The following is a 23,962-nucleotide window of genomic DNA, read 5'->3' as shown; positions in this document are numbered from 1 at the left end:
GGCGGTGTGTCCACTCACAGGATGAGTGGCGCTGCCCAATACTGTCACTATGGCGGTGTGTCCACTCACAGGATGAGTGGCGCTGCCCAATACTGTCACTATGGCGGTGTGTCCACTCACAGGATGAGTGGCGCTGCCCAATACTGTCACTATGGCGGTGTGACCACTCACAAGATGAGTGGCGCTGCCCAATACTGTCACTATGGCGGTATGTCCATTCACAAGATGAGTGGCGCTGCCCAATACTGTCACTATGGCGGTGTGTCCACTCACAGGATGAGTGACGCTGCCCAATACTGTCACTATGGCGGTGTGTCCACTCACAGGATGAGTGACGCTGCCCAATACTGTCACTATGGCGGTGTGTTCACTCACAAGATGAGTGACGCTGCCCAATACTGTCACTATGGCGGTGTGTCCACTCACAGGATGAGTGACGCTGCCCAATACTGTCTATATGGCGGTGTGTCCACTCACAGGATGAGTGACGCTGCCCAATACTGTCTATATGGCGGTGTGTCCACACACAGGATGAGTGGCGCTCCCCAATAAACTCGCCCCTCGGGGCAAAATTAAAAAATTGAAAGTTCCTTAACTCCCGGGGACTTCTTTACTGCTAGGTGAACAGCGGCATTAGGTGAAAGAAAACATGTCCAACCATTTCTGTCCAGACCGTCTGTGTATTCCCATTTATCAGACAGACGCCATATTTACCTCAAGGACATATAATTTCTCAGTGACCTCGACGAGGACAGGAAGCCGGCGGTATATCACCTTTGATATACCGACCCTGAAGGATTTTTCTTAGTAGATTTTTGAACAAAACGTCTTATTATACGAGATGGTATCCAGAGTATAGCTGTGCTACCCACCCAGGGTGAAGTGAATGAATGAGTCAAAGGCATTGAATAAATGAATTGAATTGAAAGGCATTGGTGAATAACCATGGTAGAGCTGTGAAGGTATAGTGAATGAGCATGGAAGGGTGATTGAGCATAGAAGGATGAATGAGCATGGAAGGGGTGAAAATATACGAGAAAAATATTTTTGGGGCAATGACTTACGGGCTATTCATGCCCGTGCCACCTCTTGGGTGGCTTAATCTTCATCAAGCAATCTTGGGGCAATGAGGTGACTTGAACCGGCGTGTTGGTGATTCCCACACACCTGCCTTATAACCTATTCAGCCACAATAGGACAACACGGGAGACATCTCCCGTCACGCAGGGTGCAGTCGCACCTCCACAGATCTCCCGTATCATCTATTGATACTGGTAATGGCTCAAATGGGCCACCACTTACGGGCTATTCATGCCCGTGCCACCTTTTGGGTGGCTTAATCTTCATCAATCAATCAATAGGACAAAAAGTTAATCGAGCCGGAACTCTATTGAATTCACTGTAAGGTTCTGGTGCCCAACCAGGAATTTACAGCTTAGCCGCTTCCGGCCACCTTCAGCACCGCGTCCTACCTGCTCCCGCCAGCAGCGGCAGTGGCAGTGCACAACAGAAAGTTGTTTTCAAATATCCATACATTAAAACACTGATTGTAACCGTGATATATATGTACTTCCGCCTACAGTTTAGACCTATTGTCTTGTGTATGACCCTCTGTCCTGCGTGACAGTGAATACCAGCATTATCCTCACTTTAATAAGACCTTATCAAAATCCTCAGATTAGGCAAAATTGTAATTAATTTTGTCAATAAAGATGTTAATAATGATAATAAGCCTCGTCTCAACCTATCAATACACCGTTATATATCTTGAACCGTCCTTCAATTTCTAACTTACAACTGCTGTAACCAGACTATATATAATAATCAAAACCACCAAAATCAAATGTTACTTTAGTGACCCCTAAAGTGACTAAAAGAACCCGCCCAGACAAACGGCAACATATGACCTCTCACTGGACTTACTGCCCGCCATGGACTGCTACTTATGACCCTTGCTACAGCTGGGACTTTCATTCCGAACATCTCCACCTGCTCATCCGACCCATCCTCTTGCACCATAGTCATCGCTAACTCATCCGACAGTCACATTTGCTACATCATGCCGGACCTGCCGACTCTTCGTCGCCGTCAGCTCAGTGGAGACCCCACAATAGCTCCCTCACGCCCCGACCAGTCTGACTGGCTGCTATCATGTCTCTCCCTGTCCTCGACGCCACTGCACTTATACAACACCCAAGTCACTAATAATCTTCACCTCCTTGTATGCCAAAGACAAAACGTATAAATCTAACTACAATCCGTATGCTGGAGGCCTGTTGGTCTAGGGGTATGATTCTCGCTTAGGGTGCGAGAGGTCCCGGGTTCAACTCCCGGACAGGCCCTGATCATCTTTTCCCGTCTGAACCTCATGAACCGGAAGTAAAGAACACTATATAAAACTGAACCCCTGAACATCAGTGGCCTGTTGGTCTAGGGGTATGATTCCTGCTTTGGGTGCAGGAGGTCCCGGGTTCAAATCCCGGACAGGCCCAGATACTGCTTTTGTCAATGAAATTTTATCTCGTATAGGGGCAGAAGAAGAACGTCTACATCTAACTTAGATATAAGCATTAGCGGCCTGTTGGTCTAGGGGTATGATTCTCGCTTAGGGTGCGAGAGGTCCCGGGTTCAACTCCCGGACAGGCCCGTGGCTATTTTTCACATTTGAGCGCTTGTATACCGGATGTAAAGAGCACTATAAAAAACTAAATCTATTTTCCCAGCGGCCTGTTGGTCTAGGGGTATGATTCCTGCTTTGGGTGCAGGAGGTCCCGGGTTCAAATCCCGGACAGGCCCAAGTAGTTTTGCATACTGAAAACACAACATATTCAGAGTGATCTCCCGCAGGAAGGGATACTTCCCCTGCCACTGAACTTTCACGCCTTCTCTCTCCACATCCAAATCATCTTCCAAGAATTTCAACGCCACATCCCTCTTCCTCCCACATCCTTTCCAAGCTCTTTGGACAGCAAAGTGAAGGACCCCTCAGGCCTACCTTAATAACTCATTGTACACAAACGAGAGTACATATAGCGACTGTAGAGTATATCTACAAAACATTGAATTTGCAAACAGAAAGTACCTCATTTTGTTTATATTTTGGTATATTTGGAAGAGGTTCGAGGAAGAGTGTAAAAACCTAACTCCTAGGCCTATTATAGTACATATTTAGTACATATGTGGACTCTTACACTAACGATTTCGTATGCTATAATTATTGTTATTATGGCATAGTTCAGATTTTGGACATAAACTTAAGTGGCCGCTCTATAGACTCATTTTTAGGGTTCATGCACTCTCTCTCTCCCACTCTCTTGCGGAAGCTCACTCGGAATGAGTTGCGTTTGTAGCTTGATTGATTGTTACAGCCAGCTAGTTTATTGTACACCCTCAAACTCATCCAGTAAGCGGTAGTTAATTACGCACCTCATACTCATCCTGTGGGCGGTAGTTGTACACGCCATGATTGGGCATTTGTACCCAAGCGATTGGGCATTTGTACCCAAGCGCTTGGGCATTGGTACAAGCGTTTTCTTTGACAGTTCACTGAGATAAATAATGTATCTACTAACTGATAACATCATCCCATGCTCCCGATTTGTTGTGTGTCAAGTTTGAAGCTCCCAACTTGAAAACAACGTACACAACCCGCCTAACCTATTGTGGTCTATGATCATATGACTGAGATCGAGTTGTGCTGATAGTGTTAAGAAAACACTCGGGCCTGTCCGGGATTTGAACCCGGGACCTCCTGCACCCAAAGCAGGAATCATACCCCTAGACCAACAGGCCACTGAGTATGAAGGTTCAGTTTTATGTAGTGTTCTTCCAGTTCGTAAGGTTCAGACGAGAAAAGATGATCAGGGCCTGTCCGGGAGTTGAACCCGGGACCTCTCGCACCCTAAGCGAGAATCATACCCCTAGACCAACAGGCCACTGGAATTTGAGGTTCAATTTAGTACATTTCTCCTTCCTTCTACGCGTAATACTCATTGGAAAATATATACCCGGCCTGTCCTCTGGAGTCCTCTGCACCCTAAGCGAGAAAAATGGGCCATGAACTTTCATGGATCACTTCAATAAATTTCTCTTTACTTTCGAAGCACAAAGTTTCTAATTGACAAAACAAGTATAAGGTTGTCTGGGATGTAATCCCTGTGTGATTCCTGCGCCCAAAGCAGGAGTCACACCCGGAGAGGCCTAGACCGTGAAGGCGCCCATCATACATCAAATTAATGATCGTAACTTGCTTAGCTAAATGAATTGTGGGGTTCAGTCCCTGAGCCCGTGATGTACCTCTGTAACCCTTTCCACTACCGCCCACAAGATGAGAATGTGGTGCATAATAAATGAACTAAACTATCAAATTTGATCATGATCGATTGATTGTTGCCGCCGAAGGCGGCTAGTTTATTGTGCACCCCATACTCATCCTGTGAGCGGTAGCGCAAAAGCATTACAGAGGGCACAAAAGGTCTTTATCAGACCTCATCTTAGATTATTACATAAACAATTTCATCATGTTACTTATGTTCCTGTCTAACGAAAGTTTCTCGTTTACAATCAACATAACTCGTATCTGAAGCTATAAACAACTGGGCCTCTACCCTTCAGACTGAACTATTTGCCTTGCTCCTTGCACTGAAATGTGTACAAGTCTCCAAACTTGATACATTAATTGTAAGTGACTCCTTATCATCCTTAAATGCTCTCAACTCTTCAAGACATAACTGTAACATGCTCGTGTCCGAAGCTAGACACAAATACAACAAAATTATTAAGGATGGTAACAGAGTCCATTTCATGTGGTCTCCATCTCATGTTGGCCTCCGAATGCATGATAAAGCTGATAAGTTAGCCAAAGAATCTGCCTTTAAAGGAGCCGTTGAGTGTAACCTTGGATTGTCAATGAGCAATCTGAGAGCAGCAGTACACCGAGAACTTCAACAAGATCTTGTAGATCTGAGGCAAAGTGAAATTGACACCAGTAATTCCATCTATCATCATATTATCATGCAAGAGGAGCCACACAAATATGGATCATCCAATAAAATCAGCAGACTTCTAGATGTTACTACTGCTCGGCTTACACTCGGTTACAAGTATCTCTGGGAATTCTCATTATCTGCTGATGTAGATCTGACCAAATGTAAACTGTGTCAGCAAAATTATTCGCACACCCTCCGTCACTATGTGATGGAGTGCGAAAAGATACGTGAATTTAGAGACAATTATATAACCAATGTTCCAGCGATGTGTAAATATTTCATTCAAAATGATCTGCTACCAGAAATTTTAGCCAAATATCTCCAGTTTGCTAACTGTAGGTAGTAACTAAGTGATTGTAACCTATCCACCGCTGCCCACTGGATGGGGGGCGGTGTGCAGGACAAACATATCAATTGTGACACTAGCTCTCCATATATGTCAGTTGCTTAATTTAGAAACTGTACTTGTGGTCGATCTCGAACCCATTGTTGATGTGACGACTTATACTGAATTTTGTAACTAGTTCATCAAGATTGTAACCTGTTTAGCTAAATGAATTGTGGGGTTCAGTCCCTGAGCCCATTATGTGCCTCTGTAACCCTTTCCACTACCGCCCACAAGATGGGTATGGGGTGCATAATAAATGAACTAAACTAAAAAACTGAAGCTTGATGTTGGAACTCGCCACATCCTAAATGTGAATCATATGTGCTTCAGAAATGCAACTTAGGAGCGCTACAGGTCCCGGGGTTAAACTTATCAAGGTAAACTTATCTAGGTAAACTTATTTAGGTAAACTTACCTAGTAGGCCGGCTAGGTCGGCCTACTGACCTTTCCCTTGGGTGCAACCCCATAACAGCTGCCAACTCCTGGGGGACGTCTTTACTGCTAGGTGAACAGCGGCATTAGGTAAAAGAAAACATGTCCAACCATTTCTGTCCAAACCGTCTGTGTATTCCCATTTACCAGACAGACGCCATATTTACCTCAAGGACATAATTTCTCAGTGACCTCAACGAGGACAGGAAGCCGGCGGATTTTGAACGCTGAAGGATTTGACCACGTGGATTTGGAACAAAACTATAATGTCTTGATATACGAGATGGTATACAGAGTATAGCTGTGCTACTCACCCAGGCGAGTGGTTCACCCAGGGTGAAGTGAATGAATGTTGTCATCATATGTCTCTCCCTGTCCTCAACGCCACTGTACTTATACAACACTCAAGTCACTAATAATCTTCACCTCCTTGTATGCCAAAGACAAAATGTATAAATCTAACTACAACCTCTGGGCCAGAGGCCTGTTGGTCTAGGGGTATGATTCTCGCTTAGGGTGCGAGAGGTCCCGGGTTCAACTCCCGGACAGGCCCTGATCATCTTTTCTCGTCTGAACCTTACGAACTGGAAGAACACTACATAAAACTGAACCTTCATACTCAGTGGCCTGTTGGTCTAGGGGTATGATTCCTGCTTTGGGTGCAGGAGGTCCCGGGTTCAAATCCCGGACAGGCCCGAGTGTTTTCTTAACACTATCAGCACAACTCAATCTCAGTCATATGATCATAGACCACAATAGGTTAGGTGAGTTGTGAACGTTGCAACGCTTTCAAGTTGGGAGCTTCAAACTTGACACACAAAAAATCGGGAGCATGGGATGATGTTATCAGTTAGTAGATACATTATTTATCTCAATGAACTGTCAAAGAAAACGCTTGTACCAATGCCCAAGCGCTTGGGTACAAATGCCCAATCGCTTGGGTACAAATGCCCAATCATGGCGTGTACAACTACCGCCCACAGGATGAGTATGAGGTGCGTAATTAACTACCGCTTACTGGATGAGTTTGAGGGTGTACAATAAACTAGCTGGCTGTAACAATCAATCAAGCTACAAACGCAACTCATTTCGAGTGAGCTTCCGCAAGAGAGTGGGAGAGAGAGAGAGAGCAAGAACCCCAAAAATGAGTCTATAGAGCGGCCACTAAGTTTATGTCCAAAATCTGAACTATGCCATAATAACAATAATTATAGCATACGAAACGAAATCGTTAGTGTAAGAGTCCACATATGTACTAAATATGTACTATAATAGGCCTAAGATTTAAATTGTTACACTCTTCCTCGAACCTCTTCCAAATATACCAAAATGAGGTACTTTCTGTTTGCAAAAGTCAACGTTTTCTAGATATACTCTATAGTCGCTATATGTACTCTCATTTTTGGAGAATGAGTTGTTAAATAAGGTAGGCCTGAGGGGTCCTTCACTTTGTTGTCCAAAGAGCTTGAAAAGGATGTGGGAGGAAGAGGGATGTGGCGTTGAAATTCTTGGAAGATGATTTGGATGTGGAGAGAGAAGGCGTGAAAGTTCAGTGGCAGGAGAAGTGTCCCTTCCTGCGGGAGATCACTCTGAATATGTTGTGTTTTCAGTATGCAAAACTACTTGGGCCTGTCCGGGATTTGAACCCGGGACCTCCTGCACCCAAAGCAGGAATCATACCCCTAGACCAACAGGCCGCTGGGAAAATAGATTTAGTTTTTTATAGTGCTCTTTACATCCGGTATACAAGCGCTCAAATGTGAAAAATAGCCACGGGCCTGTCCGGGAGTTGAACCCGGGACCTCTCGCACCCTAAGCGAGAATCATACCCCTAGACCAACAGGCCACTGATGCTAATATCTAAGTTAGATATAAAGGTTTTTCTTCTGCCCCTATACGAGATAAAATTTCATAGATAAAAGTATTTCGGGCCTGTCCGGGATTTGAACCCGGGACCTCCTGCACCCAAAGCAGGAATCATACCCCTAGACCAACAGGCCACTGAAGAATCCTGTTTAGTTTCTTTTAGTCTTATTTATTTCCGACATATATGGATTTTTATTAAAAAAAAAGAGAACAGTTCTTATTTGGGAGTAGATCTGGGGACCTCCAGCAACCTCACATCGTGGCATTATTTCATCAAGTCAAGGTGTACGAACAGCATTGAGTAGTAGATCATTGAACAATGTGCACGCTGCCTGGGGTAAAAGTGCTGCAAGTTTTTTGAAGGAGTTGGGGTCCAAGCTAATTGAAACAACTAGAGACCCTAGAGCTGCCAGTTTTCTCTTTCAGCGCCTTAGTGTGGCGATCCAGAGAGGAAATGCTCACTGCATCCATGGTTCCTGCCCGCCATCTGAGGAGCTGGAGGAGCTCTACAACTTGTGACAAGCTGTCTTGTACCTTGCATGTAACCAATGTTGTAACCCTTTTTTGTGTAATGAAATTTTAAAATAAAGTTAGATATATATACACACACATACCAAAAGAAAAGAGGTGGTAGAAGAAAATATCAAAGTGTTCAGTGAGGATCCACAAGGTTTTCCCTGAGTACTCTTTATTTTCTTCTCCGAGGCTATGGGTCCCTACACTTGCACCAGAGATGGTACCCCTTTTAGGTTATATATGTCGTACCTAGTACCCAGAACGCACTTCTCGGCCTACTATGCAAGGCCCGATTTGCCTAATAGGCCGATTGATTTTCTTTATTTTCAATAAATTGTTTCCAGTTAATTTATTTCAATTATTACTATATTAGGAACATAAATTATTGACTTAGTTGAGTTGGTTTAGGTTGGGGTTAAGATAGGTTAGGTTAGGTAGAGTTGGTTGGATTCGGTCATATATCTATATTAATTTCCACTCAAATATAAACAAAATAACTCATACATAATGAAATGGATAGCTTTATCATTTCATAAGAAAAAAAATGAAAAATATGTAAATTCAAGAAAACTTGGCTTATTACGCAAATCGGGCCTTGCATAGTAGGCCAAGTACTGCATTCTGGCTACTAGGTACAACACATTATATATATATATATATATATATATATATATATATATATATATATATATATATATATATATATATATATATAAACGGACTTAAAAAAACGGACTTAAAAAACATCCACCAGTGTGACATTGTAACTGTCAGTATAAGGTCATGGATAAGGGAGTACCTAAGCAATAGGAAGCAGAGAATTACTGTGAGAGGGTGAAGTCCCAGGATGGCGTAATATGTCACTCGCGGAGTCCCACAGGGCTCTGTAATCAGACCTGTTTCTGATATACATAATTGATCTTCCAAAGGATATATGCTCAGTCCTCTCAATGTTTCCTGACGAAGCTAAAATTGTGTGAAGGATTAAGACAGCATGAGGCTAAAAGATGACCTGAACAAACTAAAGGAATGATCCGACAAATGACTTTTAGATTTTAACCCTAGGAAATGGAATGAATATAGCTGGTGTAGGGAGCAGGAGACCGGATACAAGTTACCAGTTGGGAGATGAAATCTCAAGAATCAGGGAGAAAAAGACCTGAGAGTTGATTTCACACCAGAGCTGTAGCCTGAAGCCCACATCAAGAGGATATCATCAGCAGCATATGCGAGGTTGGCCAACATAAGAATTGCCTTTGCAAAATGGTGTAAGGAATCATTTAGGATCTTATATACCACATATGTCAGACTAATGCTGGAGTATGCAGCTTCAGCACGGAGTCTGTATCAGTTCAAGCACAAAGCTAAATTGATGAAGGTTCAAAGGTATGCAACCAAACTGGTCCTCAAGCTGTGAGGTATGAACTACAAGGAGAGACTACGGGAACTGAACCTCACGTCGCCGATAATAAGAAGGGTAAGGGGAGGTTAAAAGGGAGACATGATCACCACATACAAGAGTCTCAGAAGAATTAATAGAAAAGATAAAGACAGTTTAACGCACGTGATACACGCACAAGGGGACACAGGTGGAAACCGAGTACCCAAATTAGCCACAGACACATTAGAACGAATTATTTCTGTGTCAGAGTAGTTAACAAATAGAATGCATTAGGCAGTGATGTGGTGGAGGCTGACTCCATACACAGTTTCAAATGTAGATATGATAAGAGCCCAGTAGGCTCAGGAACCTGTACACCAGTTGATTGACAGTTGAGAGGCGGGACCAAAGAGCCGAAACTCAATCCCTGCAAGCACAACTAGGTGAGTACACGGCCCAAACCCACACGGCGTTGCTTTAATCACTTCCACCTTCAACCTCAGAGGAAAAAATATGACAAGAACCTGCATGTCGACATAGATCACTTGCATTGAGTCTATATCTATTCTATTAATTCCTCTGAAAATCTTCTATGTGGTGATCATGTCTCCCCTTACTCTTCTTACTTCCAGCGACGTCAGGTTCAGTTCCCGTAGTCCCACACCAGATCTAAAGGGCGCTCACGCTCCCATACCCAATGATAGGTAAACAGTTCCTCTTCCTTAAATATTTTAAAAACTAATCTTTACCTTACCGAACAGCCTAACATAGCGGCCTGTTGGTCTAGGGGTATGATTCCTGCTTTGGGTGCAGGAGGTCCCGGGTTCAAATCCCGGACAGGCCCGAGCTTCTTTTTGTGAGGAGAAGCTCATATTACAGCAGACAAACCTGTATTCCAAACCTGTATTCCAAACCTGTATTCCAAACCTGACAAACAGGCTGAAAATTCAAGCCAGTCAATTACATGTGAGAGCTAGAATGAGTTTGTACAAAGTCTGCCAGAGATTAATCTTCCACCTGTGTACCCCCTATGTGGTGATCATGTCCCCCGTTTTCCTTCTCTCCTCCAAGGGCTAAAATATTGAGTTCCCGCAATATATATCTTCACAATCTGGTCAACAGTGACTGTGGATACGTGGTCAACAGTGACTGGATACGTGGTCAACAGTGACTGTGGATACGTGGTCAACAGTGAGGATACGTGGTCAACAGTGACTGAGGATACGTGGTCAACAGTGACTGTGGATACGTGGTCAACAGTGACTGTGGATACGTGGTCAACAGAGACTGAGGATACGTGGTCAACAGTGACTGAGGATACGTGGTCAACAGTGACTGAAGACACGTGGTCAACAGTGACTGGATACGTGGTCAACAGTGACTGAGGATACGTGGTCAACAGTGACTGAGGATACGTGGTCAACAGTGACTGAAGATACGTGGTCAACAGTGACTGAAGATACGTGGTCAACAGTGACTGAAGATACGTGGTCAACAGTGACTGAAGATACGTGGTCAACAGTGACTGAAGATACGTGGTCAACAGTGACTGAAGATACGTGGTCAACAGTGACTGAAGATACGTGGTCAACAGTGACTGAAGATACGTGGTCAACAGTGACTGAGGATACGTGGTCAACAGTGACTGTGGATACGTGGTCAACAGTGACTGTGGATACGTAGTCAACAGTGACTGTGGATACGTGGTCAACAGTGACTGTGGATACGTGGTCAACAGTGACTGTGGATACGTGGTCAACAGTGACTGTGGATACGTGGTCAACAGTGACTGTGGATACGTGGTCAACAGTGACTGAGGATACGTGGTCAACAGTGACTGAGGATACGTGGCCAACAGTGACTGTGGATACGTGGTCAACAGTGACTGTGGATACGTGGTCAACAGTGACTGTGGATACGTGGTCAACAGTGACTGTGGATACGTGGACAACAGTGACTGTGGATACGTGGTCAACCAGCTGTGATTGATAATACAAGGTCATCAACTGTGTCAATCAATACCTGGCCAAAATCACTAATCATCAAAGAGTGAATGTCCATACGCATGACCGAACAATCCCGCATGTCAATATAGCGAGTGTTAAATTGGTCAACAATCGGACGAAGTCAATATCACACAAACTCAATGACCAAACTGACAATATAAGGTCATAAAATACCCAGGGGAAACTCATGTGGTCTTGAACAGAAAACTATCATCACTGAAATGCACCTCGTCCTCCAGCGGCCTGTTGGTCTAGGGGTATGATTCTCGCTTAGGGTGCGAGAGGTCCCGGGTTCAACTCCCGGACAGGCCCGGTATGCGTTTTGAAGTGGAATTTGTTTCGTGTAGAAATACGTGAGAGTGTTTATAAAATGTATACAGAGTCCAGAGATTGTGTGGCCTGTTGGTCTAGGGGTATGATTCTCGCTTCGGGTGCGAGAGGTCCCGGGTTCAACTCCCGGACAGGCCCGAGTGTATTTTGAGTTCTCTGAGCCGGGGTTCAGCTTGATAGTTGTGGAAAAATGAAAGATGCACTTAATGTATTAACCTGCTCATCACCAGCGGCCTGTTGGTCTAGGGGTATGATTCCTGCTTTGGGTGCAGGAGGTCCCGGGTTCAAATCCCGGACAGGCCCGAGCTTCTTTTTGTGAGGAGAAGCTCATATTACAGCAGACAAACCTGTATTCCAAACCTGTATTCCAAACCTGTATTCCAAACCTGACAAACAGGCTGAAAATTCAAGCCAGTCAATTACATGTGAGAGCTAGAATGAGTTTGTACAAAGTCTGCCAGAGATTAATCTTCCACCTGTGTACCCCCTATGTGGTGATCATGTCCCCCGTTTTCCTTCTCTCCTCCAAGGGCTAAAATATTGAGTTCCCGCAATATATATCTTCACAATCTGGTCAACAGTGACTGTGGATACGTGGTCAACAGTGACTGGATACGTGGTCAACAGTGACTGTGGATACGTGGTCAACAGTGAGGATACGTGGTCAACAGTGACTGAGGATACGTGGTCAACAGTGACTGTGGATACGTGGTCAACAGTGACTGTGGATACGTGGTCAACAGAGACTGAGGATACGTGGTCAACAGTGACTGAGGATACGTGGTCAACAGTGACTGAAGACACGTGGTCAACAGTGACTGGATACGTGGTCAACAGTGACTGAGGATACGTGGTCAACAGTGACTGAGGATACGTGGTCAACAGTGACTGAAGATACGTGGTCAACAGTGACTGAAGATACGTGGTCAACAGTGACTGAAGATACGTGGTCAACAGTGACTGAAGATACGTGGTCAACAGTGACTGAAGATACGTGGTCAACAGTGACTGAAGATACGTGGTCAACAGTGACTGAAGATACGTGGTCAACAGTGACTGAAGATACGTGGTCAACAGTGACTGAGGATACGTGGTCAACAGTGACTGTGGATACGTGGTCAACAGTGACTGTGGATACGTAGTCAACAGTGACTGTGGATACGTGGTCAACAGTGACTGTGGATACGTGGTCAACAGTGACTGTGGATACGTGGTCAACAGTGACTGTGGATACGTGGTCAACAGTGACTGTGGATACGTGGTCAACAGTGACTGAGGATACGTGGTCAACAGTGACTGAGGATACGTGGCCAACAGTGACTGTGGATACGTGGTCAACAGTGACTGTGGATACGTGGTCAACAGTGACTGTGGATACGTGGTCAACAGTGACTGTGGATACGTGGACAACAGTGACTGTGGATACGTGGTCAACCAGCTGTGATTGATAATACAAGGTCATCAACTGTGTCAATCAATACCTGGCCAAAATCACTAATCATCAAAGAGTGAATGTCCATACGCATGACCGAACAATCCCGCATGTCAATATAGCGAGTGTTAAATTGGTCAACAATCGGACGAAGTCAATATCACACAAACTCAATGACCAAACTGACAATATAAGGTCATAAAATACCCAGGGGAAACTCATGTGGTCTTGAACAGAAAACTATCATCACTGAAATGCACCTCGTCCTCCAGCGGCCTGTTGGTCTAGGGGTATGATTCTCGCTTAGGGTGCGAGAGGTCCCGGGTTCAACTCCCGGACAGGCCCGGTATGCGTTTTGAAGTGGAATTTGTTTCGTGTAGAAATACGTGAGAGTGTTTATAAAATGTATACAGAGTCCAGAGATTGTGTGGCCTGTTGGTCTAGGGGTATGATTCTCGCTTCGGGTGCGAGAGGTCCCGGGTTCAACTCCCGGACAGGCCCGAGTGTATTTTGAGTTCTCTGAGCCGGGGTTCAGCTTGATAGTTGTGGAAAAATGAAAGATGCACTTAATGTATTAACCTGCTCATCACCAGCGGCCTGTTGGTCTAGGGGTATGATTCTCGCTTCGGGTGCGAGAGGTCCCGGGTTCAACTCCCGGACAGGCCCGTGGCTATTTTAAAATCAAGGGCTATCATCCATCTCTTGATCCGCGGGGCGGTAAAATAGTGAACCTTTAATGAACCCTAGCTCTTCAGTGGCCTGTTGGTCTAGGGGTATGATTCTCGCTTAGGGTGCGAGAGGTCCCGGGTTCAACTCCCGGACAGGCCCTCATATCATTTTCTCCTTAGAAACCTTACTCTTAAAAAAAAATTAGAACAAATTCACTAAACTGAACATAAGTTCATAGCGGCCTGTTGGTCTAGGGGTATGATTCCTGCTTTGGGTGCAGGAGGTCCCGGGTTCAAATCCCGGACAGGCCCAAGTAGTTTTTGTAATTACATATTTTACCAAATCGTGTTGGTGTAGGTGATCGAGTGCTTGGTAATGTAGATATCAATATTTCGACTTCTTAGTCTCCACCCGAGAGAGAGAGAGAGAATGATTTGTGTTAGTATGTTGTGTAAACAAAGCAATACTGACGTGTTTGAATCTGTGTTTCTGTGCATAAGTGTTGAGTACCATTATAATTACATGTAGGCCTATATGCACCTTAGATGCATATATAATGACCTAATGGTTCATAACCATTAGTATTAGTATTATACTTATTAAACAATAACAGAATTAAGAGTTAAATAAAAACATCTCAACATTTATATGAATAAAATTTGTACATCACATGCAGAGAAACGTCAATTGCAAATTCATACACTCAAAATATACACTCTGAAAACGGGATTCGAACCCTGGAACCCTCCACCCACCTGGACAACAGGTTCCTCTCATATTCATACCTCATATAACAACAAATTTACCATGGTGTTTACAGTCTATTGCAACCGTTGAACAGAATACACTAGGGATCACTGTTGCAGTTGAGAGAGAGAGAGAGAGAGAGAGAGAGAGAGAGAGAGAGAGAGAGAGAGAGAGAGAGAGAGAGAGAGAGAGAGAGAGAGAGAGAGAGAGAGGGGGGGTGAGGGAGGAAGGGGGGGGAGTGTGCGTTTGTGTAGCAAGGCTTGTAATTTTAGAGAAAACTTACGTGTTGAGTTTTTTTTAAGGCTAACCAAAATAAATAAATTATATGGTTCCTCCACCCCTAAAAAACATACGAGACCAAGACTTTGCCAAAGTCCCTTCAATCTGCATTAATACAAATTAAACAAAAAAATCACTCAAAAATTAGATTAGTTATACTTCATTTAACACAGAAAATAGCATTAAGTACTATTGGCTACGAATTCTATCAAATATTGAAAAGAAAATAAGCGAGTGAAACTTTTTTTTTAACCCAACAGAAAACGCAGGTAGTGGATGCCACGTCACGGGAGGTAAGCGACCGCCGGCCCGGTTTTTTCCCCCAGTATGGCAACGACTTGAAAGGCGAGCCGCACTTGCACTTGAAAATGTGCGCGTGGGGGGGGGGGGGGGGGGGGAGGGGAAGTGTCTGGTTGGGGGGGATGTGTTTGGGGGTGGGGGGGGGATGTGTCTGCGGGGTTGGGATATGTGTGGGGTTAGGATGTGTGTGTGTACTTACCTAGTTGAACTCACCTAGTTGTGCTTGCGGGGGTTGAGGTCTGGCTCTTTGGTCCCGCCTCTCAACCGTCAATCAACAGGTGTATAGGGTCCTGAGCCTACTGGGCTTTATCATATCTACACTTGAAACTGTGTATGGAGTCAGCCTCCACCACATCACTTCCTAATGCATTCCATTTGTCAACCACTCTGACACTAAAAAAGTTCTTTCTAATATCTCTGTGGCTCATTTGGGCACTCAGTTTCCACCTGTGTCCCCTAGTGCGTGTGCCCCTTGTGTGTAATTACCTAAGTGTAGTTACAGGATGAGAGCTACGCTCGTGGTGTCCCGTCTTCCCAGCACTCTTTGCCATATAACGCTTTGAAACTACTGACGGTCTTGGCCTCCACCACCTTCTCACTTAACTTGTTCCAACCGTCTACCACTCTATTTGCGAAGGTGAATTTTCTTATATTTCTTCGGCATCTGTGTTTAGCTAGTTTAAATCTATGACCTCTTGTTCTTGAAGTGCCAGGTCTCAGGAAATCTTCCCTGTCGATTTTATCAATTCCTGTTACTATTTTGTATGTAGTGATCATATCACCTCTTTTTCTTCTGTCTTCATTGGATAAATTAATCGGGAGAATTCGATCACTTTATTATGTGCTACTAGTGGCTGAGGGGTTGAGCTCCTGTGTCGTGTTTAGAAGGGACGGGGTTCGAAACCATGCGTGTGTGTGTGTGTGTGTGTGTGTGTGTGTGTGTGTGTGTGTGTGTGTGTGTGTGTGTGTGTGTGTGTGTGTGATGTGTCCTCCCTCCCCCAATCCTGCCTCCATCCCTCCTTCCCAACCCCCGCCCCCCTCCATCGCTCTCTTTCAAACGTCTCCCAATCGTTTCTTCCCAATCCTCCATCGCTCCCTCCCAATCAACCCTCTCTCTTTCCCAATCTTCCATCCCTACCAATCCTCCCTCCTTCCCAATCTTCCCTCCTTCCCAATCCTCCCTCCCTTCCATAGATGACTCAATAATGCCGCCAATGGACACCGGTTTAGCACATACCCAGCACACTGCGCCGCGGCGTCACAACACGCGACAAAAGGCGTCAGTAAATACTACATTTACCCGACACCGACCGGACGACTGACCAAGTTTAGTGGTCTAGTACGTCGACGACCAAGTATAGTGGTCGACGTAGTGAAGACCACTAAACTTGACGGTATGGTAGCGTCTCTTAGACGTGGAATCCCTATTGACGAACGTCCCTGTGGACACACCGCCATCAATTTAATGTTAAAATATAGAATCTACCGTGACAATTCTACTTACGCTTGATATTCCAGAGTCAAATGGCCCAAGTGGCCTCATCCCCAACCGTTCGTTGTGGAGACGTTCACAAATACGTTGAGACGGAATAACGTTGCAGTTACGTCGTTAATATTTGTTGGGAATAAACGTACGGGTTCAGTGAGGCGCGTACAGGTGGCAGCCTAGCGAAAGGCGACGCCAGCTTTTGTTCTAGACGAGATTGATTGATTGATGATTGATGAAGATTAAGCCACCCAAGAGGTGGCACGGGCATGAATAGCCCGTAAGTGGTGGCCCTTTTGAGCCATTACCAGTATCAAAAGATGATACTGGAGATCTGTGGAGGCGCAACTGCACCCTGCGTGACGGGAGATGTCTCCCAGACCAAATGGTGACCAAATGGTGTCTAGACGAGATAGTAAGGTTTATTTTAAATATAGTTGCCAGTGTTGGGGTTTCACGTTGTCCTTTAATGAAAGTTTGAAGAATTATTTCTGCTGGTTTGAGGAGTACTGCCAGGGGAAAGTACGGGGGAAATAAGGAGGGGTAGGGAGAAAGTGGAGGGGTGGGTGGGGGGGTGGAGGAAGAGAGGGAGGCAGAAGGTACTGAAAGAGAGGAGGAAGGATAGGGAGGGAGGGAGGGAGAGAGGTGGGAGGTTTGCGCGCGACTAGGCGCGTTCCCTATTTTGTCCCCTGCCTGGCGTACTATTTAGTGTCTTCCTCACCACCGTCAGAGTGCCACCGTCTACACCCACACCCTGGGAGTGCCAGCGTCTACACCCTAGGAGTGCCAGCGTCTACACCCACACTCTGGGAGTGCCAGCGTCTACACCCACACCCTGGGAGTGCCAACGTCTACACCCTAGGAGTGCCAGCGTCTACACCCACACTCTGGGAGTGCCAGCGTCTACACCCACACCCTGGGAGTGCCAACGTCTACACCCTAGGAGTGCCAGCGTCTACACCCACACTCTGGGAGTACCACCGTCTACACCCACACTCTGGGAGTGCCAGCGTCTACACCCACACCCTGGGAGTGCCAGCGTCTACACCCACACTCTGGGAGTGCCAGCGTCTACACCCACACCCTGGGAGTGTGACCGTCTACACCCACACCCCAGGAGTGCCACCATCTACACCCACACCCCAGGAGTGCCACCACCTACACCCTAGGAGTGCCACCGTCTACACCCACACCCTAGGAGTGCCACCACCTCCACCCTAGGAGTGCTACCGTCTACACCCACACCCTAGGAGTGCCACCACCTACACCCACACCCTAGGAGTGCCACCACCTACACCCAAACACTAGGAGTGCCACCACCTACACCCAAACCCTAGGAGTGCCACCACCTACACCCATACCTAGGAGTGCCACCACCTACACCCACACCCTAGGAGTGCCACCACTTACACCCACACCCTAGGAGTGCCACCACCTACACCCACACCCTAGGAGTGCCACCACCTACACCCACACCCTAGGAGTGCCACCACCTACACCCACACCCTAGGAGTGCCACCACCTACACCCACACCCTAGGAGTGCCACCACCTACACCCACACCCTAGGAGTGCTACCACCTACACCCACACCCTAGGAGTGCCACCACCCACACCCCACCCTAGGAGTGCCACCACCTACACACAGGGAGTGCCACCACCTACACCCTAGGAGTGCCACCACCTACACCCTAGGAGTGCCACCACCTACACCCACACCCTAGGAGTGCCACCACCTACACACAGGGAGTGCCACCACCTACACCCTAGGAGTGCCACCACCCACACCCTAGGAGTGCTCAACACTGCCTCTCCAACCATCCAAGTATTAACCAAAAACCAGCCAAAATGACAAGGAAAAAACCCAAAAGTGATTAACTAAAGTTGACGGTCGTTTTGAGCGTGACATTACTTCACCAACGACAGAGTTCAAAACGGGGGTCACCACAGACCAGCATGGGCGAGGGCTCTGGCGCTGATAGGGCGCGGCAAAACATCACCGACGGGACCCTGACTGCGGGTGACGACCCCCTCGAAGGGGGCATGGGATGGGAGAGCTTCCTCTACCTTGCGGGGGCTCTCTTCTCCCTCTGCTACCTGGTAGCGGGTATTGTCTGCTGCCGCTGCTACTGGCTCCACCTCAGGAGGAAAATGGAGGCTCACACAAACGCAGAGATTTGCTACAAGGCCCCGGAGGCGGGAGACGACGCCAAGGATGTCCCCGAGTCGGTCGAGGTCGTTCTCGAGGAGGACAACGAGTTCCTTGACGCCAAATGTTGTTAACGACGCTGTACTCGGTGTCGTGCTCAAGGTGAGAATCTATATAAGGATCGTCAGGCGATACTATATGGTAAAAAGCTTCCTCTCTTCCTCCTATTTCAATCCATTCTATACCAAAATAAGCCAATGAACACGCGATAAGAAAATAACTATATGGGACATGATCACTACATACAGGGTACCGACAGGCATAGATCCACTTTACAATGATAGTTTGCAAAAGGCGAAAATAAAGGTGCGTGATAAACTGTAGATACAAACTGGGCCATTCGAAACACTAACCCAGATAATAACGAACCAAAATGAACTTAATAAGAAGGAGACAAACTCCGTACAGAGTTACAAATTAGATACGACGCACTATGCTGTTCAAAGAAAACGGAGAAGCTGCCCCAAGAAAACTATACCAGCGCAATTAACCCGTTCCTCCTTCAGAGAACGTCGCTTTTCGCTCGTATGCGTTACACGAGGCCACGAATGGTCGTACTAGAAAATGGAAGCGGCTGGTGAAAGTGACGTACTGTTCCGTGTTCTGTTTCGGGTCCTCTGGTAGATTTGAAGAGGACACTTTACACTGATCGTTTTCTTGACGTTGAGAAACCTTAGGAGGACGGGCTGACCAGCGAGGCGGGGCCCAGGAGCATGAGTTGGAACGCTTACAGGTAAGTAAGTTTACGAACGTACAAATAACCTCAAACCTAAATAAGCAGAAGTGAGCCAGTGGGATACAATGGCTTCCTTAAGGTGTACAGTGATTACAGATATAACGCTTCCTTCATTATCATTTGTGGCCCCCCCTAACACAACACCCCCTTGGCGCCCCCCTAACACAACACCCCCTTGGCGCCCCCCCTAACACAACACCCCCTTGGCGCCCCCTAGCACACACACACAACACCACATGGACCCACTAACACACACACACACCACCACATGGACCCCCCTAACACACACACACAACACCACATGGACCCCCCCTAACACACACACACAACACCACATGGACCCACTAACACACACACACAACACCACATGGACCCACTAACACACACACACAACACCACATGGACCCCCTAACACACACACACAACACCACATGGACCCACTAACACACACACACAACACCACATGGACCCACTAACACACACACACAACACCACATGGACCCACTAACACACACACACAACACCACATGGACCCCCCTAACACACACACAACACCACATGGACCCACTAACACACACACAACACCACATGGACCCCCATAACACACACACAACCGCTACATGCCGAGAGTTACATGTAGCGGATGTCTTCAATTCTTGCACAAAAATTATTTATATTTCATACTAGAAGAAATACCCGGCGGCTCCCGGGTCTCTTCCCCCACTTCGTGCCCTCGTCACTTTCTCTTTCTCCCCTCGTCCACCTCACTTTTCTCCCCCTTCCTCCCACTCTTTCAACAAAATTAGTTACAAAACACTGAAACGCCAAACAATTCTAGGGGAAGCACAACCATTATTTCAGAATTTAATTCATAACAATCGCATGTGTCAATATAAATGTTAATATTTCTTTAAACACTTAGCTTAGGCCGAAACCGACTGGCCTATGACACTCCCCTACCCAACATGTTCCATCTTAGAAAGTTGGGTGAGGGTAACCTCAAGCGTCGGGCCTCCACCCTCCATCAAACAGATAAACATTCTAATTTATATATATATAGACGTTCTTGATCACTTCTTAAGTTGAAACTAACTCCAAAAGTTCACTATGTTATTTGAATTGTCTTGACACGTATTGCTAACGAACAAATTTCGCTGAAGCTCTCAACAACATCTTCGGAGGCAGGAGGAATGTGACTACAAATTTGCTTCACATTATACGTACAATGTAGAATATGGTGAGGCGTTGCCCAGGTGTAGACGTCCTCAAATTTAACCAAAATAATACACAAATGTATTTACATCCTAAGGTATAATACTCCCTAACAGGTCCTTCATGCTGGATGTGGGTAAGTATGACTCTCAAGAAGGGCTCTTCTTGAGAGCCCTTGAGAGCCCTCTCAAGAAGGGTGCTTCTTGAGAGCCCTGGACCGAGGGCTCTTAAAACACTCCTCCTCTTCCCAGGACTTACATCCAACCATTTTGCATAACTAGAACCATTCACACCCAAAGAACCCACCTATACAGCCTACCGACGCCATTATTCACGGAAAACGTCAATATAGGGGGTGCTTTACCAACACGTTGCATTTGTGATGGAGTGGTCGATCTCGTTCCCACTGCGTCGAGCTAGTGGGGGCCCTCGGAGAGGTCTGGAGCGTGAGAGAGAGGGTCGGGGAGGCGGACAACATCCCACCTTTAATCACGCTCTGTTCCTGCCAGCCCTAAATTTGCTCAACTTGATTACCGGGTCCAGGAAAACTTCTGCCACCTCATGTCAGTTGTGTTGTGGTATGGCTGGTGGGTGGTGGTAGGTTGTTGTTGGTGGTGGTGGTGGTGGTGGTGGTAGGAAGGATGGTGGCAGATGGTTAGTTAGTTGATTGATTTGCGTGGTTGGTTGGTTGGTTGTTTGGGAGGGGTTAGTGAGGACTGAGTGGTTGATTGCCGGGGATGAGTTTTTTTTTTTTGGTTGATTGCCGGGGATTGGTTGGTTGATTGTGTGGGGGATTGGTTGTCTTCTGGGGACGTGGGTGAAGAACCTCACACAGACTCCCAGCTCCCTCACAACAGAGAGTAAGCAGCCAACATAGCCGCCAACACACACACACATCGTGTCAGCAAGGCGGACAGCCCGCCTCCTCGTCTTAACTCACCCAATATTTCCCATTTCCAAACTTTTCTCTTCGCCTGCCGCTCTCTAACCCTCTGAGACCATAAGAGTACATTGTCCAAGTGGCCCAAGTGAAACAAACATAAGCATCAATGTATTCATTGTTTACCTTGTAGGAGGCGAGTCTTGGGGGAGGGTCTGACCCCTCGGGTCACAAAGGCGCCTCTCAATAACAGGTGGACAATAGGAATATTAAAGAGGGGGAATGTGCAGGTGTGGAGTTGGACTCCTGAGGACAAGGTGTGGGTGGAGGTGTGGATGACTCAGACACATGGGGAAAGACAGTGATAGCCAGTCTGTCACTGTCTTCTTGTCTTGACTGTGTCTTGTCAAGATTACTGTCACTGTCTTGACACTGTGATTCACTGTAATCGATATAAGCCTAACATGCATGTATAAACTGGCTACCTGTCCCCGGACACAATGAAATATTATATACCAAAAACAAAATATTAGCGCATGCACAAACGCACACCACTACACAATACCAACGTTGGGCTCCCAAACCAATACAGGGCCCCATGCAGTCATACGGCACGTGAGACCATCTATTGAAACACCTGGCCAACTCTGTGGTCTACCAGGCAGCATATACAAACACAGGGTAGCACGTCGAGACTTCATCATCTAGTTTCAACAAGGTAAATAATGAAAGAGTTAATAGGAGTCGTCGCTGTGTCACCGGGCAGGGAGGTAAACACGGTATAGATATTCATTCCCCTGGGGCCCGGAGGCGCCGCTCGCTTGAATGCCCTCAGTGCAGATCAGGAGAGAGATAGGCCTCCTCTTCATCACCACGCGTTGATTGGTTCGCTCGTAATATACAATTCAAAAGGATGTAAACAAACACACACTCACGACCAGGGTGTTCGGTATATTACTGATGTTGGGATACGGAACCTCTGTACGTGCGTGTTCTTGAGTTATTAAAATATAGCACTCGTAAAATACGGTGTAGTTTTATGTAGGGTGTGGTGAATCTTCTAATGCACATGAGCAATATGAAATCATATTCCAGAATGAAGAACTATGGAGCGGAGGGAGCTCCATAGATCTTGGTCACTTTATTAATTTTATCATTTTATTAATTCTGATAGAATTTACCTACTTAAAATTATCTGTTAGATTAAGGACCTGCCCGAAACGCTGCGCGTACTAGTGGCTTTACATAGTAAATACTGTACTATGCTATGTATTCTCACAAACCCAGTGTATCTTCTTGTATATAAATAAATAAATAAATAAAACTTGGCAGAGGTGGCATAGTTTCTCACCACGGGGGGTGGTGGTGGGGCTCACCACGGGGGGTGGGGGGGCCCTCCACACAGCTGTCACTTGACAACACGCAGGTATTCATCATTAACAAAGTTCTCTTAAGTTGTCAGTTAATCCGACAGGCTTTATTGTGATAATAAACCGAGTGTTTTAATTGATCAGCCATTATACCTGCACCCGGCAAAAGGTAAGTCTTAATACTAGTATAAAGACGATAAAGAAAACAATATAACTACTTATTAAGACCGAGCTTGGGATTTGTCTAGGGGGTTTGGTTCCTGCTTCTATGCGTAGGTCCCGGGTTCAAATCCTCAGATGAACCCCTAGCTCAATTTTTATTTCGAACTACCACTTCTTATTTGTAGATGAGAAACTTTTGTATAACTGACAAAGCAGTTTCTAGCAGCGGCCTGTTGGTCTAGGGGTATGATTCTCGCTTAGGGTGCGAGAGGTCCCGGGTTCAACTCCCGGACAGGCCCGGAAACATTTTTTCCAACTGAATCTTGTTCAGTGGTAGTAAAGAGCATTGTAAAAACCGAATCATATCCTCCAGCGGCCTGTTGGTCTAGGGGTATGATTCCTGCTTTGGGTGCAGGAGGTCCCGGGTTCAAATCCCGGACAGGCCCGAACATTTTTTTTTTTTCAAATTATAAACATAATTTATTCCGAGTGAGCTTCTGAAGGGAGATGCCATTAGCCCTGCTTTAACACCATATTGATAAAATTAGCCTTTATCTTAATAGCAAAAACAAA

The 23,962-nt window shown here is 46.0% G+C and overlaps 22 non-coding genes across 22 annotated transcripts; 17 read left to right on the top strand and 5 right to left on the bottom strand.

The window, feature by feature from the left end:
- The first annotated feature begins 2,270 nt into the window (after positions 1-2,270).
- Positions 2,271-2,342, top strand: TRNAP-AGG (transfer RNA proline (anticodon AGG)). The gene has a single exon. It is a non-coding gene; the product is annotated as a tRNA-Pro (tRNA).
- A 77-nt stretch (positions 2,343-2,419) lies between these two features.
- TRNAP-UGG (transfer RNA proline (anticodon UGG)) lies at positions 2,420-2,491 on the top strand. Its single transcript has one exon. It is a non-coding gene; the product is annotated as a tRNA-Pro (tRNA).
- An 84-nt stretch (positions 2,492-2,575) lies between these two features.
- On the top strand, positions 2,576-2,647 carry TRNAP-AGG (transfer RNA proline (anticodon AGG)). Its single transcript has one exon. It is a non-coding gene; the product is annotated as a tRNA-Pro (tRNA).
- A 77-nt stretch (positions 2,648-2,724) lies between these two features.
- On the top strand, positions 2,725-2,796 carry TRNAP-UGG (transfer RNA proline (anticodon UGG)). Its single transcript has one exon. It is a non-coding gene; the product is annotated as a tRNA-Pro (tRNA).
- Positions 2,797-3,720: 924 nt separating this feature from the next.
- TRNAP-UGG (transfer RNA proline (anticodon UGG)) lies at positions 3,721-3,792 on the bottom strand. Its single transcript has one exon. It is a non-coding gene; the product is annotated as a tRNA-Pro (tRNA).
- Positions 3,793-3,863: 71 nt separating this feature from the next.
- On the bottom strand, positions 3,864-3,935 carry TRNAP-AGG (transfer RNA proline (anticodon AGG)). The gene has a single exon. It is a non-coding gene; the product is annotated as a tRNA-Pro (tRNA).
- A 2,355-nt stretch (positions 3,936-6,290) lies between these two features.
- TRNAP-AGG (transfer RNA proline (anticodon AGG)) lies at positions 6,291-6,362 on the top strand. Its single transcript has one exon. It is a non-coding gene; the product is annotated as a tRNA-Pro (tRNA).
- A 71-nt stretch (positions 6,363-6,433) lies between these two features.
- On the top strand, positions 6,434-6,505 carry TRNAP-UGG (transfer RNA proline (anticodon UGG)). Its single transcript has one exon. It is a non-coding gene; the product is annotated as a tRNA-Pro (tRNA).
- A 929-nt stretch (positions 6,506-7,434) lies between these two features.
- On the bottom strand, positions 7,435-7,506 carry TRNAP-UGG (transfer RNA proline (anticodon UGG)). Its single transcript has one exon. It is a non-coding gene; the product is annotated as a tRNA-Pro (tRNA).
- Positions 7,507-7,583: 77 nt separating this feature from the next.
- Positions 7,584-7,655, bottom strand: TRNAP-AGG (transfer RNA proline (anticodon AGG)). Its single transcript has one exon. It is a non-coding gene; the product is annotated as a tRNA-Pro (tRNA).
- Positions 7,656-7,737: 82 nt separating this feature from the next.
- On the bottom strand, positions 7,738-7,809 carry TRNAP-UGG (transfer RNA proline (anticodon UGG)). The gene has a single exon. It is a non-coding gene; the product is annotated as a tRNA-Pro (tRNA).
- A 2,535-nt stretch (positions 7,810-10,344) lies between these two features.
- Positions 10,345-10,416, top strand: TRNAP-UGG (transfer RNA proline (anticodon UGG)). The gene has a single exon. It is a non-coding gene; the product is annotated as a tRNA-Pro (tRNA).
- Positions 10,417-11,818: 1,402 nt separating this feature from the next.
- On the top strand, positions 11,819-11,890 carry TRNAP-AGG (transfer RNA proline (anticodon AGG)). The gene has a single exon. It is a non-coding gene; the product is annotated as a tRNA-Pro (tRNA).
- Positions 11,891-11,974: 84 nt separating this feature from the next.
- On the top strand, positions 11,975-12,046 carry TRNAP-CGG (transfer RNA proline (anticodon CGG)). The gene has a single exon. It is a non-coding gene; the product is annotated as a tRNA-Pro (tRNA).
- A 93-nt stretch (positions 12,047-12,139) lies between these two features.
- Positions 12,140-12,211, top strand: TRNAP-UGG (transfer RNA proline (anticodon UGG)). The gene has a single exon. It is a non-coding gene; the product is annotated as a tRNA-Pro (tRNA).
- Positions 12,212-13,613: 1,402 nt separating this feature from the next.
- Positions 13,614-13,685, top strand: TRNAP-AGG (transfer RNA proline (anticodon AGG)). The gene has a single exon. It is a non-coding gene; the product is annotated as a tRNA-Pro (tRNA).
- An 84-nt stretch (positions 13,686-13,769) lies between these two features.
- TRNAP-CGG (transfer RNA proline (anticodon CGG)) lies at positions 13,770-13,841 on the top strand. The gene has a single exon. It is a non-coding gene; the product is annotated as a tRNA-Pro (tRNA).
- Positions 13,842-13,934: 93 nt separating this feature from the next.
- Positions 13,935-14,006, top strand: TRNAP-CGG (transfer RNA proline (anticodon CGG)). Its single transcript has one exon. It is a non-coding gene; the product is annotated as a tRNA-Pro (tRNA).
- A 90-nt stretch (positions 14,007-14,096) lies between these two features.
- TRNAP-AGG (transfer RNA proline (anticodon AGG)) lies at positions 14,097-14,168 on the top strand. The gene has a single exon. It is a non-coding gene; the product is annotated as a tRNA-Pro (tRNA).
- Positions 14,169-14,248: 80 nt separating this feature from the next.
- On the top strand, positions 14,249-14,320 carry TRNAP-UGG (transfer RNA proline (anticodon UGG)). The gene has a single exon. It is a non-coding gene; the product is annotated as a tRNA-Pro (tRNA).
- Positions 14,321-23,616: 9,296 nt separating this feature from the next.
- Positions 23,617-23,688, top strand: TRNAP-AGG (transfer RNA proline (anticodon AGG)). Its single transcript has one exon. It is a non-coding gene; the product is annotated as a tRNA-Pro (tRNA).
- A 75-nt stretch (positions 23,689-23,763) lies between these two features.
- Positions 23,764-23,835, top strand: TRNAP-UGG (transfer RNA proline (anticodon UGG)). The gene has a single exon. It is a non-coding gene; the product is annotated as a tRNA-Pro (tRNA).
- The last annotated feature ends 127 nt before the right edge of the window (positions 23,836-23,962 follow it).

This window comes from Procambarus clarkii, chromosome 24, assembly GCF_040958095.1.
Source record: "Procambarus clarkii isolate CNS0578487 chromosome 24, FALCON_Pclarkii_2.0, whole genome shotgun sequence".
NCBI classification, from domain to species: domain Eukaryota; kingdom Metazoa; phylum Arthropoda; class Malacostraca; order Decapoda; family Cambaridae; genus Procambarus; species Procambarus clarkii.
Note: the sequence above shows the minus strand (reverse complement) of the source record. Positions and strands in the feature narration are given on the sequence as shown.